At 30.3% G+C, this 25466-nt stretch overlaps 1 long non-coding RNA gene across 1 annotated transcript in view; it reads right to left on the bottom strand.

The window, feature by feature from the left end:
* The window catches only part of LOC142330162 (uncharacterized), a 57291-nt gene that overhangs the window by 19881 nt on the left and 11944 nt on the right, over positions 1-25466 (bottom strand). Inside the window, exons 4-5 of the long non-coding RNA XR_012757711.1 lie at positions 6494-6549; positions 3231-3373 (exon numbers count right to left, since the gene is read on the bottom strand). This is a non-coding gene — a long non-coding RNA (uncharacterized LOC142330162). The remainder of the gene's footprint in view (positions 1-3230; positions 3374-6493; positions 6550-25466) is intronic.

Here is a 25466-nt window from a genome sequence, read left to right on the forward strand (position 1 = left end):
CAATCAAAAGCCTACTCTTTTCATCCACTGACCGATCAGAAGCGGATATTGTTGAGTGTATCAGCTGTTTTTTTACTTTGATTCTAATGTGTTTAGTTGTTAACAAGCAGAGGTTAATTTGAAAGTACACTGATAGGTAACTAAGTGTCTATATTACACTGCTTATCCTTTTATTAATTATGTTGGATTCTGAGGAAGAAATTTCTTTAACACCAATTAATATTAAAGTAAAGGCAAAATGTATAACTAAAAACATACTGCCACTAAAATGTATTATTTATGGTATTTTTTGAAAGATTTTTAAAACCTATTCTGTAAACAATGTATTTTAGCATTGATTTAAATCAATAATCCCAATATCTTCTCAGCCATAGAACTCGCATCATAGAAAGCACATCAAAATTAAAGTGGCTATAAATAGTACTGTAGGTGAAAAAGTTCTATCTGCTACCGCAAGACACCACCATGGGTATTAACAACAAACCTAGTTGCCATTGTGATATGTATTGATCACATGATACTTGGAGTAGTGCTTTGTTTATTACTTGGGAAAGATGTAATTTTCCCAAGAGCAACCAGTTTTTATTGTTGAACATTATTTTCGGTCATTCTTATGCACTTGTTTTAGATGAATTTCATGGGAAATATCCAGATGTGGCACTACTTATCAATTCGACCACAATAAGATTAACTGTCTGTTTTAAAGAGTGGGTCAGTTGCAGATAAGAAGAGAACTGGGAGATCAGCTGTTTTGACTGATGCTAAACCGGTTGAGGTTAAGAATGTGATAGTGTTCACCTTCAAAAAGCTTGAGGAGACTATCAACATACTCTCAGATCTCATATGGAAGTGCTCAGAGAGTGATGAAGTGGTTACACTTTCGAGCATATCATGTTTGCAAGAACTAAATAAAGCGTAAAAAAGAAATAAAGCGTAATAAAGCGATAAAGAAAAGCGTGATGAGTACTGTACATGGTTTCAGTCATTTGTTGTCAACCATGGATTTGCTGAGCTTGACTGTGCTTTCTTTACTGATGAGACGTGGTTTCACCTTAGTCACTATGTGAACAGTCAAAACCATCCCATATCACGTCGTTGAATAGTGGGCACCATTTTCTTTGAAACTACAATGAACAGTATTGTGTGCCAAGATGTCATTAACAGTTTATTGTGCTTCTTGAAGATTATGAATGTGATTGTTGGTTCCAGCAGGACAGTACCTCATGTCACACATCTAATGAAGCCGTGCATTTCTTGCACGAGTTTTTTTGGAAGTGTATCATCTCTAAAGCATTATGGTCACCACGTTCACCAAATTTGACATCCCCAGATTTTTCCCTGTGGGATTATGTAAACAGGCCCCACACACTCTGGAGGAACTAAAGATGAACACAACAATGGAGATTAACATCAGTATATACATGTTCCACAAGGTGGCCTCAAACACGGTAAAAAGAATTTGTACACGCATTACTGAATGGGGCAGCCATTTTGAGAATATGCTGTGAAAATAAATAAATCTTTAAATATTATTACTTAATGTCTTTTTTTTAATTACTTTGATGTGCATAAAAAGAGAATCTCTCTTTTTGATTATTTGTTTATTGGAGAGGAGGAGGGTTGATTCTACAAAGTTTTAAAAAATACAATAATCAGGTGGAGAGATATTGAAGAGAACTTATCTTAAGCAGGGTTGACTGTATAGAATTATTATGAGCAGATTTCTTCAGCTTATGAAAAAATATAAATTTTAAAAGAAATTTAAAATTTATAATATAAATTATAAATAGAAATTTTATTTTTAGTGGTATTTCTGAATATCACTAGAACAAAAACAAAATGAATAAAAAAATGACAGAAAAAGTTTGCAAAAAGGATCCCACCTTTAAAAATACGTTTATTTGAAAAATGTTTCAAACTGTCTGCTTGAATTTTTTTAAATTTACTCTTCTATTAATGAGGCATTATCAGAATGGGAACATTTTTAATACTAACAAGCAGGTTAAGGGTTTAATAATGCTGGCTCCTAAAAAGTAGTTCATCCACACGTTTTACAGTTTCAGCCCAACTGTCTTAATTTTTTTTCATTATTTATTTTTGAATGAGATGTTATAAGAGGAAAGTTTATAAACTTTTTTGCAGTTTAATTTTTTTATTCTTTTAAAAATTTTATTTTTGTTTAAATACGAGAGAATAGCCTTATTTTGACTTGAGACTTTTTAAGTGCAATTCATCATAATTTAAACAAAATATTTTAGCACAGCAATGTACTTTTAGTATAACAAATTATTCTAAAATATTTTCTTATTACAGCCACTTTAATTACTTTTTTTACATAATTTTTTTCTTAGAAAATAATTTTTGAGTTCATCACTGATTAATTTAAAGCATTATGTAGATTTTGGAAAAGTTCAGGAACCTAATGGACCAACTTTTTAAAAAATATAATAAAAGTTTAATTCAGAATTGTCATTTTAACAATAAATTGTTTTTATTTTACATGACCTCAATAACATCTCACTCGGGAAACATGTTTCCAAGAGATAGTATCTTTAGCAAATATTTTACCCGTTGGACACTACTAAACGCCAAGTAAATTAAATAAATTTTTGTTATGTTTAAAATAAAACAAATTAGTTTAAATGCATAATAAAAATTAAATTCTTTCATTTATTCTTAAGATATTTTACATGTTTTCTTTAATTCAGTTATTAACCATTATCTTAATTACTTGACATTATCTTAGTATATTATCGCAAGAACATTATGTATTGTAGCAATAAACAAATAAATTTTTCGCTTTTGTAACCTTGGACATGATTAAGCATATTTTAACAAAGAATTTGCGATGAATAAACCGACAAATAAAAAAAAAATTACAGAATTGATAGGAATCAAACCCAACACTAGCTAACACAAAAAACCTACTTGCTAACCACTATACTAGCTGCCTGACTGTTGAATTTTATACCTCGATCAGAATTTTTTGTATCAGATAAACAGATTGAAATAAGCTTGCCTTTTTTAATATTAAATAAAAATAATTTTGGATGAATAATCTTTTTATTTTTAGTAAACAGCTATGAAACTCAAGATATAATGAAAATTTACCCAAATTATTCTCTAATAAAAGACCAAATTTATTATTTCTTAAAAAAATATATAAATTCAAAATATATATAATTCTCTATAAGTACTTATAAAATATGATTCACTTTGTAAATTTGTACCTTCTGTATGCTTCCAGAAACTTTTTTCAGATCTATGATGAAGTTCTTTTCATGTTGATGTTGCCATGGAGGAAGTTCCACATACTGTTCTTCAGTGTAACACTACTGAGAATAGAACTATATCATTTTTCTAGAAAGGTAATCTGGAAGCATACCAATATTTACAAAGTGAACCATATTGATTTTTTTTTTTGTAATGTTTAAATCAAATTTTACCTAACTGTTCCACAAATCTATGTCTGATACTAACATTTTTAATTCTGTGATTAATATACTCTGCTTTTAATGGTTTTTTGACTTCAATCAACTGTTTTAATTTGATTATATAGTATTATAATTTCTGAACCTCTTAAATTACTCCCATGTTTACTGTTTGTTTTTTGTACAGAAAATTTATAATGGTCTATTTCAAATAAGCACTGTAAGTCACAAATAAGTATTAATAATGTTAAATAAATTTCATTCATATTATTTATTTCATTTTTAAATAGATTTCATCCTTCTTCATGGTATTATTTACAACATCTGCCTTTTTATTATAACCATTTTTTTCTATAAGATAAAATATAATATGTTGAACATCATGATAAAATGTGATAATATTTTGATATTATTGATTATTAATCAATAATATAAATTTTACTTATGAACTGATGGAACTCGTTTGTCCAAAGACTTTTGAGAGCTAATTATCAGCTGCTTTTGTTTTTACACATTAAAATTGTATTTGTTCAAACAAATACAATCCAATTATAACCATTACCAGCTACAATACAGTTTCACATACACCAGCAAGACTCATGGACAAAAATATTAATTCAATTCAAACAAAACACTTGAAAACAGCTCATACATAAAGAATACAAAAAAGCTTACACAAAATCAAGGTGTTTGTCACATTATCCATACTAACATACCAGTACAAGAATCCATCAACAAATTGCATAAATTGCAAAAAAATAACGCAAAGATATAACAGAGCAAAATTACTGAAGTAACTTGAATATGAATATTCAAGTACAAATATAACATTTAACAAGCCTATCGGTGGATTCATGCATTTTTACCCTCTTAGCTGATAAATTTCTAAAAAAATTGAATATAATCGCACACAATGATAAATACCAGATAAAATAAAATAATGCTGGCATCAATTCCTGATGATTGAGATAGATTTCTCCTTCAGATCAACAAATTACACCCTAATTTTTTATTTCACTACAGAATATATAATACAGCAGATCAGTTTACTTTTTAAACTCATCATATCAGAAGTAGACAAAAGATGCTCATTCAAAATTAACAGAAAACCTAATGCAGCAATTATATTTATTTACAACACATCTAACTAACTATTCTACACAGTACAAACATCTACAATTTTTTTTGCAGATAATACATAGTCTAATTTACACACCTTCAGCCCACAATTACATTAAACAATTCATTTAAATAAAACATCTAGCATACATTAAAATGGTTGCCCCATTTACAATTATAAATAATATGCTACATAAAATAAAAAACAAATCAAAAACATACCTAATGACAGAAAATCAACCAACAATTATATGTAATTGTCATCATTACAGAAAAAAAGGTTGCTAAGTTGTTTTCAAACCAATAAGCAGAAAATAATTCAGCAAACTAATAAAATACACAGACAAATATAGATATATGGGAGTATAAAAACCAGTGCAATGATTACACTAAATACTGCAGTGCAGGTCTCAATGAACATTCACTCTCGATACTAGAAAAACTTTTGTCAATCATATCATAAGCAGACCACAAAGACCTACAACATGAAAATTTTGTACCTAGCATATAAAAATTAAGATCCAAACACATCTCCAATATTAAATGATTAAACACAGCTGAATATATGATTCAATTATACTTAAATAAACCCTTAAAAAGTTTCTTAAACCTTTTAGTAAGGGTCACAATAACAATGGTAATAACATATAATCCACTGATTAAAACTGATAAAAATTAAAATTAGTATTGAAAGGCATTTGTAAGAAAAATTTCAATACATAATAGGCGAGTGGTTTAATATTTAATCAATTTAAAATATAATGCATTATCAAATAAATTTTTCAGTAAATTTATGTTTTTAACTGATTTTTATTATTAATTAATATATCTGAAAATTTTGGCATGTTCTTAACACCCACTATTTAATAGCAACCTTTTAAAACCAATTTGGGTTATGAATTTAAACATGAATATTTTGTTCATCATTGTAATTTTTATTTAAATAATTCAAAACTCATTCCAAATGTTTAAGTGAATATAAAAAATAATTTTTTTTTTTTATTAAAATAATTAACCAATTTGTAATAAATTAAAATCTAACCTATATCAAAAATATTCTTTAATACCTACAACAAACTACTTAAAAATCGTACTTCATTGAACATTAGAAGCATAATAGTTTCATGTAATTCTGTAAGAGTACGCATTTAATCAAGCCTCGTTGCTGCTGCTCGATAGGCGTTTTCAATTGTATTTCAAAGTTGTAAATTTTTTAAGTAATATGTATGCTTTATCTACGGTTTTTTTTTTTAATTTTCAATTGTAAAAAAGTTAAGTGCATTATAATATATTGATTATAAACAGCAGAATTTGAATACTTCAGCGATTACGAAAAATACTGACAATAGGCAAATCTATTGCCGTCAAACGATTAGTTTATCCTTATTGGTTTTCCACGCATTAAAGTATCACATTAATCATTGTTAAATCGTTTTTAAGAGTAAGATTATTATAAATCCAATAAGAAAAAAACTAAAAATATATAATTTATTATTTATATTTGCCGTATCGTATAGTTAAAAACGAAACCAAAGAACATGCAACTAAGAAACCAGTGCTAAAAACAGTACTGAGGATTCTCACGCGATCTCTTAACTTATAATAATGATTTTAGAAGTAAGCTAAAAGCATTATACAAGTCGACACAGTGATAATGAGTACATGAAAATAAATAACTTCAAGTTTTTATAATGCACACAATTAACGCACCAGTTGATTTATATTACATTCTAATTATAATGAAAAAAATAAAGACTTTTTAGAACGGTTTTAATTGCAATATAATTTTAAAAACAAAGGCAAGTTACACGACTCTGGCTATCAACAGACTACTACTTAAAAGAAAAATTACATGTAACATTGAAATATGCCATTAAAGAGACATTTTACTACTCAATAATTTGTTAGTAAATTATTTTTATTTTTAAAAGTAAAAAATTTACTTTTTGTAAAAATATTTTTGAGATCCGCGACCATATCTCCCCATTCCTTTGAACAACTGTAACCAAAATGAATTTGCATTAATGACACATATTCGGAAAATATCGTAGAAAACTTCATAAAATTTGTATATCTAGTTTACAAATATCAAACATAACGATAACTGACGAAAAAAGTAGACTTGTTAGCCCCCCCCCCGAAATATATTGCCCAACTATATAACCAGTCGAATATTATTTTAATTATGGAATTATCTAAGTTTTTTGTCCCCAATTCTTTGTGGGAGTTTGAATAAGACCAAACACCACCAGAAAGTATCTTAACTAACTAAACGGCATTAAATTCTGTGAAAAATATATTTACTATTTAAGTAAGATTTTGAGATACGGAATTATAAAATCCGTATCTACCTGACCCCTTGATCGATTGTGACAAAAATAAAATGGCATTAGTGCCCCATTTACAGAAATCATCGTCCCAAATTTCATCCAAATTGGTCATCTTTTTTATTGTACTGCCGAATATATGTTCAATTTCTAATTTCAATCTTTTTTATTGAATAATACGTGACAGTAAAGTGTACTGCAGCATCGGATGTATATATATATATATATATATATTTAATATTACACAAAGTTTATTGAAAATTATTGACCCAAAGCGGCATGAGGACGTTTAATAAAAGTGAGGATTCTTTAACGCTAAGCTGACATACGTATATACGGCTATTTAAAATAATGACAATAAAAAAAATGTATTAGATTAAAATTATTTAAAAACGAAAAAACTGATATTACATATCAAATTATAAATATTTTTAAATTAATTCTTAGCGAAACTAATAGATAAAAATGCCTGCAACTTTTTTAATTTACTTTTCTATTTCTGTTCTGCCGAACCTAGAAATTTTCTGATGTAATTTTGTGAGATTTACTATTACATAAAAATAGATTAACGAAAAGAGAGAACACAAGTAATACAGTAATAAATGAGCTTTTCACGTGACTTACAAAATATTTTATATTCAGGAGCTTCCTAAAATTATATATATACTTACTACATGAATATCACCACGTCGTGATTGTCTTAAAATAAATTCGGCGTTATTTATCAATTTATTATAGTTTACTTCTTTCATTTCATGTTAAATTAATTTAAATGCAACATTTTTTACAATAAATTACAAGGACACATAAAGAAACAAATTTATTTATTTATATATGTACTAGTATGTCATTTAAACCAAAATCATATTTTTCGTAAGTGTCCTTTTTACGAAACAAATTTTGGTCATCCGATTTCAGTACTCGCTTTGTTAACAACCGATCTTTCTGCAACAGAAAGAGACTATTTAAAAATGGCTGGCAAATTAAAATAATTTATTTTTACAGTAGTACCTCAGCATCCAGAGCCTGAGCCAATATTAAATATCGCTTGAAAAGCCGGGCCGAACGGTCAATTGTGAAGAACTTCATGAAATATTTGGTTCTTCAGCGAGTTGGATGGGGAATTCGAGTAACCCTAATCTTTAGGGACCGCTTGGGCGTTCTCGTGTCGCTAAGAAAGAAGCTGCGTCTTTTTTTTTGTTCTGTTATTTCATGATGCTCGTTTTATTTCGTGGTAGGACCATAGCTCAAAATTTAAATAATTTATTTCTGTTCGTTTGAGTAGTTTGTTTTTGATTTTGTTTTGTGTTTATTGTTAGAAGGTTGTTACACCGATGGAAATGTCATTCGTGGCATTTACATCGGTGGCATCCTGATGGAGGCCAAGCTGTTAACTGAGAGATGTTATTCAGTCTGTGGGTTCAGAAGACGACCTCCGGTAAAGCCCATCAAGGCTAGGTACGGAGGATGTGGCGTGACAACCGGAATCTTCACATAGCGGGATCTTCCCCTTTGGGGTCAGGATGTTATCTGTAGAAGTGGATTGAAGTGAATTTTTTTCATACAGCAGAAAAAATTTATTTTATTATTATCCACTAGCAGCTCTAACACGATGCCAACAAGAATAAAACAGAATATAAAATAATTAATCGGTGTTGATTTTTCTCTCCTTCTAGCCGATTGTAGACATTCAAAACACTTATTCATTGTTCTGAGGGAACATATTGCAGATATTTAATTCTGCACAATAAAAAAATCCTTAACAGATTTGTTTTGTATTGTCAGTTAAAAAGTTTATATTTTTAAATTACTATGCGTTATATAGAAATAGAAGAGATAACAAAATCGTTTCATTTTCATTACACAAGTATAATCTATAAATTATATTACTCTTCCATTTATTTTATTTGCAAATATAAAAATACAGAATTTGATAAATAAAATCTATAACATAGATACAATACTATAATATTAAGAATGGTTTGACACAACGAAGTAAAATTTATTTCAGTAGCACCAATATCATAGTTAAAGAATATTTATTTTTCATTACTCAATCGTAAATATTATCTTAATGTTAAAACAAAAAAAAAAAAAAAAAAAACAAATCGCTGAGGCCCTACAGAAAGACTAGAACTTGAAAATTCATGAGAGGGTCCCCCTTTCAAACCCACCTAATGAAGAAGAGATGACAAAATTAATTCAACAACTAAAAAGAAATAAAGCAGCTGGTAAGGATCAAATAATAGTGGAATTCCTGAAAATAGCCGGTGACAAAGCGACTAAATATTTACTTAAATAATGTAAAGCATCTGGACGGTGGTAAAATCCCAAGAAACTGGAAAACAGCATTAGTCCATCCAATATTTAAAAAAGGAGATACAACTGAAATAAACAACTACAGAAGATTTTCACTGCTCTCAGTTCCATACAAAATTCTCTTATTACCGCTTTTATTTGTGAAGGATTGAACCGTGTGTGGAAAACATTTCGGAAGAATACCAAGTACGATTTAAGAAGGGTATAGATTAGATCTTTTCTTTCAAATCCATTCTGAGGCGCAAGACTAAAGACAGTAAATATACGGTTGTAACATTCGTAGAATTCAAAAAAACATGACTGTATCGATCGAGAATTGCTCTTTAAAATATTAGATGTAGGAATAGTTAAGGAAACTGCAAAACAAAATTAAAGACACTCTAACAAAAACAGTCTCAAAAGTTAAATTCTTGAGGGTCTGTCAGATCTGTTCAAAGTTGGGATAGGAATTAGATAACGCGATAGACTTTCACCCCCTTTATTCAACTGCTCCTGGAGGAAGTTATATTTGAGAATGGAGGAAAAAGTTAAAAGGAAAAATACAAAATATCTGCTTGGGAACTAAAAAAATAAGAAGATAGAAATTAACCGTTTTGCATTTGCAGACAATATAACCATTTTTACAGAAACGATTAAAAACACTGTAGATAAAATTAAGGATGTACCCAAATAAAAGAAGTTGCTGAGAAAGTCGGCCTAAATATCTACTTTGTAAAAACATAATTCTTCATAACAAAAACTGTGGAGAAGAGAAAGATAAAAACAAAATATGAAACGATATGCAAAGAGAAAAATCCAATACTTGGGAGAATAGGTCCGACTGAATGACCACGAAAAGAGTCACTGTAGAACAAGAAACAAAGCTAGCACTAACCGTCAAAATACATCTACAATAAAAAATCTATTTTGATCAAGACAGTATTGTAAAGCAGCGAGACCGAAAGTACTTTATGAAATAGTATGCCGTTCTCTGAATGGCATCAGACATATTCAAAGGATTAAGAATGTAGAGAAGAGAATAATAAAAAAAATTCTGGGACCCAAAGTAAATGGAAGGGGGCACGACAGATTGAGTCCAGCAGAAGAACTGTATAAAATAGAAGGAATGAGCAAAATAGAAGATGCAATAAGACAAAGAAGGCTCAACTACTTCAGGCACTTATACCGAATGCATGGAGGAAGGCTGAAAAATAAAACTCTTCAATTACATCTATAAGAAAAAAAATAAAAATCAGTTAGTTGATGGAGAGAGTGACTGAGGATATTGAAGAAATAGACATTGAAAAAAGAACAATTCTGTACAGAGGAAGGCACAAAAGAACAGTCAAAATGTTTAAAGGTTTTCGAAGATAGTAACAGAAAAGGAGGAATGGGTTACTCAGTGGAGACAAGAGAAACAGCAAGAATTAGAATGAAAAAGTATTGGGAAGATGTAAGATCTGAAAGAACAGTGAGAAGAGTAAAGCCTAAATAAGCCTGTTATATGTGATCCATAGATAGCCTGAATGCAGAAAAAAACTTAACAAATAAAATAAACAATCAACTAATAACTAAAATAAATTTATAAATATAAATATTAGAATAACAAAAGGTAAAGTTAATATAAGTAAAATGTATTAATAATACTAATCAGTAATATATAATTAGATCCGTTATGATATAAATGACTACGTCTTAAATGCAATAATAAATTATGAAATTAGTATAACTCATACAATAAAGTATAAATAAATAATTGTATACTTCAAAAAATTTCTATTAATACATTAATTCATGAAATTTAAAAAAAAAAATTAAAAAAAAAACATGGTACTTATATATTCAACACTTATATAAGTGTTTCCATACGACTGCTAAATTTGAATTTATACTAACAAAAATTTTACTTAAAATATTTTTAAGATTGTATCTTTCATTTTTATGAAAAAAATTGGAGCTTACCTTGGACCTGAAAATGCATCAGGGTAAGCTCTTAAAAAAAAAATTGTCTCTAGTAAACACGTTAAATTCTTTAAAGCTATCTGAACACGGATATCTTGTTGGTCTTTATTTTCCCGGCAACATCTCAATTTCTGGTGCAGTAGCATAGCTATAAAGGTAAAGTATAGCATTAGGCCATAATATTGGGTATCAGGGTTTTAGGAAATGTTGATATTTCAATACCTTAGTCCAAAAATTATAGAAATTTCTGAAAGTTGCATGTACATACAAATAATAAAGTACTAACAGCTCGTGAAGTTGCATGTACATACGTACATGCAACTTCATAAGCTGTTAGGGAACTTGAGAGAATACATTCCTTTCTGGATCTTCGTAAACTGAATGATCCGCGATGAGTGGTCTATAGTAGCTAGTTTTCTTTGCGCCCTTGTGGTGTGTAAGTCTGCAGAGGGAGTTTAATCGAGGTATTTGATCGTGATAGGATCCCGGGTGGCTAAGGTTCCTACCTAGGCATTGGATTGGTTGGAGGAGGTAGGCGCATTGGCATCGTGCCAAGATTATATTAGTATTGTTTGCGATTCGATTTGAGACTCCAGCCGGCGGGGGTGGCCGCGTTGCCGAGGTATGGTAGCCCGTGCGACCGGGGGCGTAGCTTCGTTCCGCCGGTGGCGGTGGTGATTGTGACTCTGTAATACCGCGCGAGACTCCATGGAAGGATCGGGTGGGGGTGCAGGGTTTGTCCCCCGGCTCCTGCGCAGACCGGAATGAGATTACGTTCCACTTGTTAGGTGACCTAATTTGGTCGAATTATTTAGGTGTCTGAATTTCTATGTTGCGTAAAACATAATTTTGATCGGTACGAGTGTAGCACTGATTTAACTTACAAATCGTTCGTTTTCTGAGGCATTCACAGTCACGAACGGTGTTGTCAAATTTAGACTAGGCGCGGGGTCCGCACTTCCGCGGTCTCGGTTAGTTAGTTTGAGGGAATCGTGTTCGGTTGGATGTGAAGATGTCTGTTTGTGAAGGCAAAATATGATTTGAATTTGTAACTGTTGCAAATGTCTGCCGAGGCATTTACATCGGCGGCATCCCGACCGAGTCCTGGCTGATGACTGTGAGACGTAATCAGTTAGAAGGTCTAAAAACGACCTCCGGTAAAACCACTAAGGGCTGCGAACGGAGAGGGGTGGTGTAACGACCGGTAACGTCAGAAGAGGGGTATCTTCCCTTACGAGGTTGGGATGTACGTACGTACGTACTTAGGTCTAAATTGCCATTGTTGTGATCAACAATTTTTGAGTGGTATGAGTTCTGAACTGATATTAGACTTGTTTACATGAAAGTTATGACATTTACAGCCATATCAAGCTTATTCAACTTCAGTATTAGGAATAGGAGCGGGGTTCACGACTATTCTTAATACTCGGTTTGCGAACTTTGTTCACCGGTGGTTGGGTTTTAATTAATCACACATCTCAGGAGTGGTCGGCCTGAGACTGTACAAGACTACACTTCATTTACATTCATACATATTATCTTCATTTATCCTGTGAAGGATGAATGAAGATAATGTGAATAAAGATAATTCTGTTTAGAAAAAAATTACTATTAGAGAAATAATCTCGGCATTTTTAAATATTATTTTATTGTTATTTTTATTTAAAATAATTTTTTATTGCTTATTCTATCAACAAAGGCTGAAAATTGATAAAGCCAGAGTTGACCGTTTCTGGTTGTGAGCTAGACTTCGGTTTGGTATTTTTTCAAAAACCTATAATATAAATTTTTTCATCATATAAGAAACTTATTAACTAAAATAAAAATAAAAGTAATATTTTAAGAAGAAAATACAATCGCTCGTTTAGATTTATTAAAACACGCATTCATAGATCGATTTCATAATTAATATGTTACATTCGGCTATCAAGATAAATGTATGCATTTTAACAGCTCTAATGAGCTGCAACTAAAACGTAAATACTATAAAATAATAATCTACGAATATTTTTTAGGTACGCTAATAATCACGAAATTAAGATTTCCCGTAAGTCAATACAAATCAAACGTTTGAAAAATCTTATTCATATTGGATGATTAAGGCAAAATATTTACCGACAATTGCTCATCCTGACGCTGCTTAACTATAATATTTTTTTTAGATAATACTTCAGAGGATGATACGTATGAGTGTAAATGAAGTGTAGTCTTGTACATTCTCAGTTCGGCCAATCCTGAGATGTGTGGTTAATTGAAACCCAAACCACCAAAGAACACCGGTATCCACGATCTGGTATTCAAATCCGTATAAAAGTAACTGCCTTTACTAGGATTTGAACGCTGGAACTCTCGACTTCCAAATCCTAGTAACTGCCTTTACTAGGATTTGAACGCTGGAACTCTCGACTTCCAAATCAGCTGATTTGGGAAGACGCGTTCACCACTACACCAACCCGGTGGGTTGAATTAACTTCAATATTGAAATTATGTAAATGAACAGTATATATTTAAACAAGTACTATTTAACGAAAACTAATTAATATTATTATTAGTATATTAAGAAAAAATAAGTTGAAATGAATAAGTTTACAAAATTCAAGATCGTTAGTCGTTATTTTAATAAATAATCAAGGGAGATCGAAATAACGTAAAAGTATTTTTATTAATTAATGCATGGTTCAATAAATTCTACTGCAAAATGTTAAACTATCCACATTTTTTATCTTAATTCATTACTTTTTTAAACACTGACCTTAATTAAAAATAAATTGATGCGTGGGAACTGCAGTTCATTGTTGTTTTTTTCACGTGATGTATAAGCTTAAAGGTCATGTTAAGCGCAGTGGGAGAACAGTCCCAAAAGTAATTTATCTACGCGTTTTAGTTATATAGATACAACATCGAATGACATTTAGTTTGTAGTTTACATTATAATAGTTATTTGTTAGGTCACGAGGTTTTTAAAATTTTTAATCTTATAAATCAATACTTATACGTAAGTAATTTTAATGGAATTAATATTTATTTTCGAGGTCAGATTTTAACGTTATTATTAACTTTAATAAAAATTGTATAAGATAAAACATGTTGAAAAAGGAGATATTTGATTTTATGACGCGTAAGTAATAAACAAAAATGTCATATTTCAAGGACATATTCTTTCTGCAGATATAAAAATAAATAACTTGAAAGGGAGTCGAGTCGTGTGAGTAGCCTAAAGGCAAAGAAAGAAAGAAGCAAAAGCACAATAAATTAATTTAACGAATGACCTCCTGTAGTGCAGTCTATGGCGGGAATATTAGGTTAGGTTAGGTGTGAGGTCTACTAAATTAGCATGCAATGACGTCATGTAAATTATGACGTCAGTTCTTTTTTGTGACCAATGATTTCACGTCGTTGTGTTACATACGTACAGTGGGAGTAAAATGACGGTTGAACATTAAAAATTTTTTTTTAACTGTATGAACAGTTTTTTCTTTATTTTAGCCTGCTCTCTTTTTATCATACTGAATTCAGATGTGATCTTTTTGTATATTTATTAAACTTATTACAATGTATAGTCTTTGTCCTAAGAAACTATTTTATGATCAGCTCCATTGTGTGTGTGTGTGTGTGTGTGTGTGTATGTATGTATATATATATATATATATATATACACATACAGACACAATGAAGCTGCAATGTATATGTATATACATATACATGTTCTTAGCAAATTTCTTCTGATCTTTAGAATTATATTTGTATTATATACAACATCTCAGTTGGTTCATTATCCACTCAATACTGTAATGTTATTGACCTCAAGACTGTATTCATGGTCTATTAGTAATTGATTCCGAGTACGTTTAGGTTTTCTCTTATTCACAAAAACTTTTATTTATTAAATGCACCAGTAGTAGAGAATAAAAATGCTCATGACCCACCAACTCTAACTACTCCATGCCGGTATTACCTGTTTCTTTTTTTAGATTCATGGATACAAATAAAAAATCATGGCATCCCACCTTTGATTATACCACTAAAAAAGAATTAATTAAAAATAGGAAAATTAAATAAACAAGAATAAGCCAGTACATAATTAAGAAAACATTTTAGCATTAATGATAATAATTTAAAATTCTCTGTCTCAAATAAGTTGCAGAAAAAATAAATGTAACAGGAATGTAATAATGCAAAATGAAACTGATCGTAATGGTCTGCCTAATTTATTGTTACTTAATGTCATTTGTTGTATATATTAGAGTTTAATCTTAGCATTATGTATCTTAATATATATTTTATTTATCTTTTTTTATGGTAAATATTTTTAAATAATGGACATATGTACTGTTATACATACATACATACATACACAAACTTGCCTTAATAATTTTACTACTTATTCCCTAACACTCAGAAATTTTATTTAACTGCTAATTCTCACATATACTTCCTAGTCTATCTACAGTTCTCTGATAATTACAATCCTTCCTATTTAAATTATAACATTTTCCCAACAAAATCTTAGCCTGAGAGCTTTTTACCATTTTGGTAGCTTCATAAAGGATCTTTCCAAAATTTGGACATATGACAGTAAAAATTAAGATTTCTTCCACGCTATTATTGTTATACAAGAGCACATTAAATGTTTTTCATCTACCTTCAGTTAATAATTTAAATTTATTAATTATTCCCTAGTTAAAAATATATCAAGTATATAAATTAAGTTTATTATCTCCAACATAACCTCTTTCTCCAAAATCTCAAGTCAAATTTAAAAAAAAAATATTGTTACCTATCAGCTGCACAGATACAATTTTTCTAATAAAGGTGAACTAACTGTAACAACTTTGTTTCTGTTGATAAGTTCAGAAAAAAAAAATGGTTGAGTTGCTCTCTACTGATACATTCATTTATCATGAATCATCCCAAGAATTTATTATGATCATCCTTAGCTTTAGTCTTTATCTACCACCTTTTGTTCTAAAATCTCAGTCGAGCATTCCCAGAGGCATTTCTAATACTTTTAAAATATATTTAAACTGAACTGTTCCGAGTCTATTCAAATAATGATGATAAACCTGTTTCTAATGCAATAACATATAAGAAGTATTATGTAGAAGATCAAACATTTTTAAAATAAAACACCTGTATAATTAATCTAATTCCCTGTAAACTTCAAATTTCCAAATATGACCTCAATAGTAGACAACATAGATAAACAGAATTAAATGGTTCGGTCTTTACAGTGAAATTAATTTTCTTCTTGTTTATAAGTTCTTCCAACTGAATACAGTACTGCCTTAGCTATAATAAATTGTTTTGTCATCAGATTTGCTATTAGTAACAGTGTGTATTATATTTAACTGTTTATGTCCTTTATAATTCATTTCTTGTCTTTAATTCACCTAGCTAAAAGACAAAGAATATATTTGTATATATTTTAATTAGATGACTGACAAGTTTTCTTGGAATGATCAAATTAATTTCATTTGTAATAAAACCAACTAATTTAGTTTAAAGCACCTTAAAAAACCTCTAGGTTTATCATCATCATTATTAAACATTTACTATCGTTACATACATTTTAAGTATATAATCTCTTAGGGTTCCCTTAAAAAATGAGAATACATTTTTAAGATAAAAAAATGAACTGTCAGATCATTGTTTGGCACCCTTAAGTATAAATCACGTAGAACAATATTTAGAAAATTACACATGTTAGCTTATCCTTATGTTTATATTTACTGATGCATAATCTTCACTAAAAAAAAGTAGCCGCTTATTCTTAAAAAATAACAGTATCCAAACCAGACAACAGAACTGTTTTCTTGTAACTAAATACATACTTTGACGTACAAGAAAGGGCCTTATTATCCTTCTGTTATCATTTTTAATTAATTACAAAGTTAAAAAAATTTCCCAACAATTTATTTAAAATAAAATTATAAGATTTTCTTTTAAAATATTACTCTGTCAGTGGATTTTTTTAATAATATTAATTAAAACATTTGAAAAGAAAACACATTTTCTGCAACCTATTCAATGTGTACATACTTCCTCGTAAATATGTACTAAAATAATTTTCATTAATGTCTTCAGAACCGTGAATTATTTTGAAATGTTTATTTTTATTTTTAATGCAATTTACCTTAATATTATTTCACGTGTTTATATTATAAATAATAAATATGTAGTTTAATCGACTGTACTTTTTCACCTTATAATATATATTTTTATATTTACAATTTATCTTTTAACAATGTATTCTATAAAATTTATTTTTATGTATAAATCATAATAAAAGATCATTTATAAAGATTATTTATTACAGAATCCACAATTCTTGAATTTGTTAAACTAAAAGAGATGCCAGGTAACACAATTATTTTCCAAATTTGTTATTACATGCTGTAGGAGTGTTGAATTTGTGATATAGTAATGAAAATGTCATGTATTTATGTTAGTACCCTAATAACTTACATACCCTCTTACACACCATCAATCAAATCATATATTTAAAAAAAGAGAAAATAAAGGTTTTAACTTAAATAAACATCTATATAAGCCTCATATTTGTAAAGAGAGTCTCTGAATAGAGTAGTGGGTACTTACGTATTAACGCCACCGCAGCTACAGCTTTATTTAAAAACAAAGTAGTCAATCGGATTTCGGTGGAAAATGAACAATCTCTTTATTAATTTTAATAAATGGTTATTTATATTTATTTATTTTATAAATATAATTTAACCAAACTTAACCTACGCTCGCTAACCTTGACTAATTAACACCGTAATTTTTTGAGTATTTATTTAATAAATTCAGTAATTATTGCAATTATTTATTATTTAAATAATCAAAACACTCCTGTTAATTAGTCAAGGTTAGCGAGCGAAGCGAGCGTAGGTTAAGTTTGGTTAAACTATATTTATAAAATAAATAAATATAAATAACCATTTATTTAAAATTAATAAAGAGACTGTTTTGAATCTATGTTAAACTATATCGGCCCATTTTCCACCAAAATTCGATTGACTACTTTGTTTTTAAATAAAGCTGTAGCTGTGGTGGCGTTAATATGCAAGTACCGTAGTGATTCCCATACACTAGACACTAGCATCAGTACTTTTATTTAGTTATCCAAAATAGTTAAACATTTTGTTGAAACTTTTAATCATTTCAGCTTAAAAAACAATTTTCCTAAATGATATTTTTTTAAATTTCTGAAAAATCAAAAAAAAAAACAAAATATTCAACAACAAAAAAAATCAACAAAACACAGAATATTTTCTAGATGTATCTACATTTTTCAAATTTCTTTTTTTATGTAAGAATATTAACAATTTCTAAACAAAACAATTCAAATAAAAAATATAAAAAATTAACTACTGTTAATAAGTTTGATTTATATTCATTTAATTAGTATCACAATTCACCCATTTAAATAGTCTGTTCAAGTCAGTAAACTACAGGTTGTAATATAATGGGTATAAAAAAGAAATGAGCAGAAAAATGAATAAAAATAGAAATAAATTGAATGAAGTTACAACAACAAACGATGAAGATACCTTTAAAGTAAATTAACATTTACTGGGAAAAAAATTTACCCAATTAAACAATTCTTTAGTAAATATAATATAAAAATGGTTATAAATACATATAATAAACTAAAAAAGACTTTTAATAGTAACATAGAAGAAATAGATACATACAACATTAATGGAACATACAAAATAAAATGTAAATGCAATGCTACATACATTGGACAAATGGAAAGAAAATTAAAATTAAGATATAACAAACACATGAGATCTTTTAAAAATCAAAAACAAAATTCTAATTATACAACACATTTAATAAAAGAAGGCGATACCCTGATGAGAATGGAATAATTAATGAAATTAATTCACAAATGCATTGAAGGAAGAAGAATGAACGTCCTTTTCAAGAACATCAATTTATTGAAAACAGGAAATAGATAAATAAAATTATAAGATAAGTATAATCATTAATAACAAATAAACAAGAAGAATGCCAGATAAGGCATAATGTCAAATAAAGGGAGGGGCGTTGACTAAACACTATACGAGTATAAAGATTAACAAAAATTTAAAAGTACCAGTACAATAAGTTTTGACAATGGAGTGGTTCTGAAATATGTTAACATATAATAAAAGAATGACCCATGGTAAGAACCAGTAAGTAAATTTCACACTGGTCCATATGGATAGGAACACAAATTACCAAATCCATCTATAAATAAAACTTAAAATTTATAACAGCCACTAGATAACCTATGAAATCTGCCCGATAATAGAAAGATACAGCAGCAAGGGACATTGTCCAGGCTCTGCGATCTGTAGGGAGAAATATTGAAACTCCCGCCATTCTTGCGTTCCGTTCTGTAAAAGAATGAAGTTAAGGAAAGTAAACAGTACTCAACATAGAAATCAGCAAACTATTTTTCTATTATATTAATAACAGATCTGCCTCTATAATTAGTAATACTGTTCAAATTTCCTTTTTTATTTACATAGAAGATTAAAAATTTCTTAAAGCAAACTGAAGATGTTGCTCATGCATTGTAAAATAGTTAATAGTGCTGATTAGGATCAAACCAGTATTGGCCAGATATCTTGTTCATATCCCTCTAGCAAAAAGGACCATCCAGGTCTCTTTTGCTAGGAACATGATCTTTATTACATTATTTCTATACCTTTTTTCTGGTTCTATAAATATAAAACACACACAAGTGCACACACCACAACACAGGAATACATTAACTGAACAATTAGTGTTATTTACAATATAAGACGTAAGTGTTATTCACATTAATCTACAAGACATAAAAGCTGTACATAACAGATGCAATCTTTTGATAAACAATCAATGAAATTACCGCAGTGCTATATCAAGTGTACCACTGTATAGTGCTGAAACATGGACACTAACAAAGGAGGACAAAAGACGATTAGATGCACTTGAAATAAGGATGTAGAGAAAAATGGAAGTTGCAAGATGGAGGAAAAGTAAGAAATGAGGAAGAGCTGCAAATTGCTGTGGAAAAAAGAAGAAGAAGAAGAAAGATGAATGAGTTAGGACTATTCTATTTAAATATAATAGAATCATTAAAGACTGGAGGAAGATATGGACTGCAAAATGAGGACCTACCAGACTTATTGTGTGAGGACCTCCCGGAAGGCAGAAAACAATTTATTGTTTGAAAAGTGCACTGTTTACATATTAAACAATATGTTCTGTATTTCTCAAATGCCTAATTACTTGTATTTGCAAATTGTTTAAATACATATCAATTTTGATCATTTTTTTTGTATTAATTTACTCATTAACACTATACTGTTATCTATAAGAGTATTAACACCCAACCATTGATAGTTATTTATAAATCACATATACATTGATAATTAAAAAACTTCAGAGATATATCTCCAAAATGGACAACCAAACCAAAGCAAAGAGTGCAGTTTCTATCACCTAGTAACCTTCTGTAGGGGACATGCTTACACCATGAGTGCAACAGTTTGCTTTTGTAGCTTTACAGTTGTGTAACAGAATACTGATATCCTTTCACTTGTGAAGGATGAAATTAAACTTAGCATATTCTGTTCTTGTTAGTTTAGTTGACATTATATTTTCTAAGATAGCAACATTTTATAGAGGTAATTTTCCTTAAAATTGCCTTTACAGTTTAAACATAACAAAAATTATATTCCCTAAACTCTACATATTTATCACATGGTTTTTTTATTCACCACAGATGATAAATCCAACATTCTACGACATCATAATAAAGGTTTCTCTTTAACATGTTGACTCTTTTCTTTTCTCCTGTTTAGTTTCCAGGTATCAGCATCAGGTATACGTCTGTGGATGAATGAGGATGGTATGTATTAGTGTAGTCTTGTACAGTCTCAGGTCAACCACTTCTGAGATGTGTGGTTAATTGAAACCCACCCACCAAAGAACACTGGAATCGACGATCTAATATTCAAATCTGTCTAAAAGTAACAGCCTTTACTAGGATTTGAACGTTGGAATTCTCGACTTCAAAATCAGCTGATTTGCAAAGACGCGTCACCACCAGACCAATCCGGTGGGATATGTTGACTGACATCACCAAAGCGTACATAGTTTCTTATGTAGTCTATGCACCAGTTTTGTAATTCATACAGAGTTCCAACAATCTGAACTCACGTCTATTCAACATCCATCTAGTATGTTTGTTTTGTTACAGAGGCACACATTATGACTCCTAATTCATTACTCAAGTGTTGGTTTGAGGAAATTTTTGTCATACAGTAATTTAATCAAGCTTTTTGAAAAATTTAACCAACTACATTTATTTTTGTTTAATTATTTTTACTATCCCTCTCTATGAATCATGAGACCTTGTCGGCGGTGAAGGGGCTTGAGTGCTCAGTAATAAAGAGTATCAGGACTGAAGAAGCAACCATATCAGAGTGGTATCTGTTGAGAGCCAGGCTAAGGAATGATTCCTGAAAGAGAGCAGCAGCTGTTGGGCATAGGTCAGGAAGACTTAAACGACCATATTAACATCACTCAATCTTCAAGAATACTGCACAGCTGAAAGCAAAGGAAAACTACAGCTAATTTTTTTTCCAAAAAAAATGTAGCATCTTCATGTAATAAAGATGGAGGTGCCTTCCTTGGTAAAATATTCCGGAGGTAAGCTAGTCCCCTGTTTGGATCGATAAGTGGGGACTGCTAAAAAGGGGGTCACCAGAAAATGAAATAATAACATTCTTTGAATTGGAGTGTGGAATATTAGAAGTCCAAAAAAGTTTGGTAGGTAGAAAATTTAAAGAGCAAAATGAGTAGGTTAAATGTAGGATGAATAATTAAAAAATATGAATAATTAAAATGAATAATTAAAAAGGAAAAGTAAGAAATGAGGAAGAGCTGCAAATTGCTGTGGAAAAAAGAAGAAGAAGAAAGATGAATGAGTTAGGACTATTCTATTTAAATATAATAGAATCATTAAAGACTGGAGGAAGATATGGACTGCAAAATGAGGACCTGCAAAATGAGGAAGAGGAAGATGACTTTTGGTCAGGTGATTTTAGAATAATTAACTCAGCATCAAATAATGGGCAGGCAGGAGCAGGATTCATACCCCACTGAACTGGTCTTGTGGTTAACGTGTCATTGCAAATCAGCTGATTTCAAAGTTGAGAGTTCTAAATTCAAATCCTAGTAAAGGTACTTTAATATGGATTTGGATACTAGATCATGCCGTCCTCTGTGGTACGATTGGTAGCATCTCAGCCTCTCATCTGGAGATCCTGTATTCGAATCCCAGTCAGGCATGACATTTTCACACACTACAAAACGTCCATCTCATCTCTGAGGCAATACCTAACAGTGGTCCCAGAGGTTAGGAAAAAAAAAAGAAAGGATACTAGATCATGGATACCATTGTTCTTTGGTGGCTGGGTTTCAATTAACCACACTTCTCAGGAGTAGTCAACCTGAGATTGTACAAGACTACACTTCATTCACATTTATACATATCATCCTCATTCTTCCTCTGAAGTAATACCTTACAGTGGTTCCGAAGGCTAAACAGAAAAACAGAGATGAGTAGGGTTTGTAATGAACAAGAAGATAGGGAAGAGAGTAGAGCATTTCAAAAAGCAGAATCAAAGCAGAATCTGACAGAATCATTGTAATCAGGATAAAATCAAAACTTAAGCTGACAACGATTGTTAACATCTATATTCCTACAAGTGCTCATCATGATGATGATGAGGTAGAGTGTGTATACGAAGAAATTGATGAAGCAATTAAATGCATAAAAGAGAATGAAAATTTAATAATAGTTGGAATGCATCAGAAAAGGCAAGGAAGGAAATATTATGGGTGAATACAGGCTGGGCAAAAGAAATGAAAGAGGGGATTGACTTATTGAGTTTTGCACAAAGTATCATTTAGTAATTGCCAACACCCAGTGTAAAAATCATAATAAAAGAATATACACATGAAAAAAGCCAGCCGATACTGCAAGGTATCAGCTAGATTAATCATGGTTATGCAAAGATTTAGAAATCAACTTATCGACTGCAAAGCATATCATGGAGCAGACAATGATAGCGACCATAATTTAGTGATAATTAAATGAAAACTGGGGTTTAAAAATCTGATTAAAATGTGCCAGATGAATCAGTGGAATTTAGAGAAGCTTGAGGAAGAGGAGGTGAAGAAGATTTTTGAGGAGGACATCACAAGAGGTCTGAGTAAAAAGTAAAGTACATAATATAGAAGAAATATTGGAAAATGTTAAAAAGGAAATTTTTAAATCAGGAGAAGCAAACTTAGGTGGAATAAAGAGAATTGGTAGAAAACCTTGGATATCAGAGAATATATTGCAGCTGATGGATGAGTAGAAATTATAAGAATGCTAGTGTGAAGGTTTAAAAGGACCTATCAACAATTAAGAAATACTACAAACAGGAAGTGCAAATTAGTGAAATAAGAGTGGATTAAAAAAAAGTGTTCAGAAGTGGAAAGAGAAATGATCATTGGTATAATAGATGGAGCATACAAGTAAGTTAAGGAAAATATTGTGATACACATGTTAAAATATAATGTGTCAAATAAAGATGGTACACCAATTTATACTATGAAAGAAAAGGTTGATAGGTGGGTGGAATAAATCGAAGAGTTATACAGAGGAAATGAATTAGAGACTGGTGTTATATAGGAAGTAGAAAAAGATGAAAATGGAGATACAATACTGAGATCTGAATTTAATAGAACATTAAAGGATTTGAATGGGATAAAAGGCTTCTGGGATAGATGGGATACCTGCAGAATTACTGCGCAGTGCAGGTGAGGAAGTGATAGGTAGATTATACAAACTGGTGTGTAATATTTACAAAAAAGGGGAAGTTCCGTGAAACGTCAGAGTGTTACTGTCATGATACCAAAGAAAGCAGAAACACATAAATGTGAAGGATTCAGAAGAATTAGCTTAACTACTCACATATTGAAAATTTTAACTACAATTCTGGACAGAAGAATTGAGAGGAGAGTAAAAGAAGTGCTAGGAGAAGAACAATTTGGTTTCAGGAAAAGTATAGGACAAGGGAAGCAATTTTGGCACTCAGATTAATAGCAGAAGGAAGATTACAGAAAAACAAACCAACATACATGGCATTTATAGACTTAGAAAAGGCTTTTCATAACATAGAATAGAATATATGTTCAGCATTTAAACAAAATTAGGTTTTTAGTATAGAGATAGAAGAATATTTACAGGAACCAAACAGCAACAGTAACAATTGAAGAACATAAGAAAGAAGCCGTAATAAGAAAGGGAGTCTGACAAGGATGTTCCCTATCTCCGTTACTTTTTAATCTTTACATGGAACTAGCAGTTAATGATGTTAAAGAACAATTTAGATTCGGAGTAACAGTACAAGGTGAAAAGTTGAAGATGCTACTATTTGCTGATGATATAATAATTCTAGCCAAAAGTAAAAAGGATTTAGAAGAAACAATGAACGGCATAGATGAAGTCCTACGCAAGAACTATCGCATGAAAATAAACAAGAACAAAACAAAAGTAATGAAATGTAGTAGAAATAACAAAGATGGACCACTGAATGTGAAAATAGGAGGAGAAAAGATTATGGAGGTAGAAGAATTTTGTTATTTGGGAAGTAGAATTACTAAAGATGGACGAAGCAGGAGCGATATAAAATGCCGAATAGCACAAGCTAAACGAGCCTTCAGTAAGAAATATAATTTGTTTACATCAAAAATTAATTTAAATGTCAGGAAAAGATTTTTGTAAGTATATGTTTGGATTGTTGCTTTATATGGATGTGAAACTTGGACGATTGGAGTACCTGAGAAGAAAAGATTAGAAGCTTTTGAAATGTGGTGCTATAGGAGAATGTTAAAAATCAGATGGGTGGATAAAGTGACTAATGAAGAGGTATTGGGGCAAATAGATGAAGAAAGAAGCATTTGGAAAAATATAGTTAAAAGAAGAGACAGACTTATAGGCCACATACTAAGGCAACCTGGAATAGTCGCTTTAATATTGGAAGGACAGGTAGAAGGAAAAAATTGTGTAGGCAGGCCACATTTGGAATATGTAAAACAGATTGTTAGGGATGTAGGATGTAGAGGGTATACTGAAATGAAACGACTAGCACTAGATAGAGAATCTTGGAGAGCTGCATCAAACCAGTCAAATGACTGAAGACAAAAAAAAATCTTGGGACTGAAAAAATAGATCAACTGAGAATTGCACTTCGGTGTATTGTGGTGTGCAGCAGACTACTCTCTAGTGAAAGAA

This window comes from Lycorma delicatula, chromosome 9, assembly GCF_047948215.1.
Source record: "Lycorma delicatula isolate Av1 chromosome 9, ASM4794821v1, whole genome shotgun sequence".
Classification (NCBI taxonomy): domain Eukaryota; kingdom Metazoa; phylum Arthropoda; class Insecta; order Hemiptera; family Fulgoridae; genus Lycorma; species Lycorma delicatula.